Raw genomic sequence first — 1,594 nt, 5'->3', positions numbered from 1 at the left:
CCTCTTGAAAAAGTGATCCAGTGATGCCTGGGTAGTAGCTCTTTTTTTCTCATCATAGATGACACAGTAGCACTGGATTGCATTCTGAATGGCTGCTGTAACCTTCGTGTACCATTCTACATCGGGGTCCTGTGCCTCAAAAACTAACAGTGCCTCCTCACATAAAGAAAAACCCCTTGCCATTTCCTGCGTCGTGAATCTCTTCGCTTCTTCACTTACTTCTTCCTCTTGTCTCTCCTCATCCTTCCTCTGGGCCTCCAATTCCACCAGGTCTTCATTAGTAAGCTCCTCATGTTGCACAGCAAGGAAGTTCAATGAAGTTGTCCTTTTGCAGATCTAGCTCTAGCGATGTTTCCACCGTTATCGCTTGGCTCTTCTCAGCAGTACCAGCTACAATAACCACTGCTTTTACGCTTGCTTCCAGACATCCTGGGCTTGAAATAAAGATACTGTACTACTGTACTCTATACAATACTATACAGTAGAGTACACAAAAGCACAACCACTTGTAGAGTATGCAGGCACGTCACAATGTACGCCAGACACGCGAACTAACTTACGTGACTGGACGTGCAAACCATGTGCGCATCTTTGAAGGCTCGCAACTTGAAGGTTCGTATGTAAGGGACTTACGGTTTCTTGAGAGGAAGAAGGATGACACCCTACATGTACTTAGTTTTCTGCCCCTTCTGCCACATCACATTCTTCTCCTGCACTGTCTGGTGTCCATAAAGTTGTCTCTAAGAAACTGCATGTTGAAGGCACTGTCTTTACACGCCTCTCCTTCGTTCAGTGTATCAAGTTCTTCAGTAACCGCATCAAAAGCCATTTTAGCCAGTGTGCAGGCAAGTTCTGGGTTATTAATGATCTCATAGTAAAATACAGAAAAGTTAAGAGCCAGCCCCAGGCAGATGGGGTGTGTGGGACGCATCTCTTTCTTGCTTAAGCCTCTTGGTAAGCTCCTAGGGAATTATCTATCATTTATTTCTGATCATCACCACATGAAACTTCAGCAAGGCACCGGAAGTAATCTCCCTTCATTTTCAGATGGAAGATCTTACTCTCTGGGTTAGGTGCAATGGCTATTAAATGCTTGGCCAACAAATCCAGGACCGTGGCACAGACGGACCTCAGTTTGGACTCCACCATCCCTCGACAGTTCTTAATCAGCTGCAACTTCTGGTCAGAGGTGTAAGTTTTCTGTTGGATGTTCAAGATGACCCTCCAGGCGGACCTGCAGCCCCTGACCACGTTCGTGTAGGCCAGGGACGGGAGGTTGCGCTCCGGCTTGAACAGCTCGGCGCCGCCGGTCCATCACAGCCTTCAGTGCTGGTGACCATATCGTCATAGCGCTCGGCCAGCTCCGCCTTCTGGATCAGATCTGTCTTCTCCATGGGGCGGGGAAGAGGAGAGCTAGGGCGAGCACCCACCCACCTGGATCAGGAGGGAGCTGAGGAGGGCCTTCACGTCTCAGTGGCGTGAGTCTCACCACTTTGACCTGCTTTGGCTTCAGCCGAGGACCCTCTGGTCTCAGCTCAGCCCACCCCACTCCGGTACCTGCAGAGGGAAGGTCTGCCACTCCACTAGATAATTG

The 1,594-nt window shown here is 49.3% G+C and overlaps 1 pseudogene; it reads right to left on the bottom strand.

Moving 5' to 3' along the window:
- Positions 1-672: 672 nt before the first annotated feature.
- LOC101316692 (14-3-3 protein theta pseudogene) lies at positions 673-1,394 on the bottom strand (annotated as a pseudogene).
- Between the last annotated feature and the right edge of the window lie 200 nt (positions 1,395-1,594).

This window comes from Tursiops truncatus, chromosome 1 (genome assembly GCF_011762595.2).
Source record: "Tursiops truncatus isolate mTurTru1 chromosome 1, mTurTru1.mat.Y, whole genome shotgun sequence".
Lineage (NCBI taxonomy): Eukaryota > Metazoa > Chordata > Mammalia > Artiodactyla > Delphinidae > Tursiops > Tursiops truncatus.
This window is presented reverse-complemented; position numbering and strand designations above follow the sequence as displayed.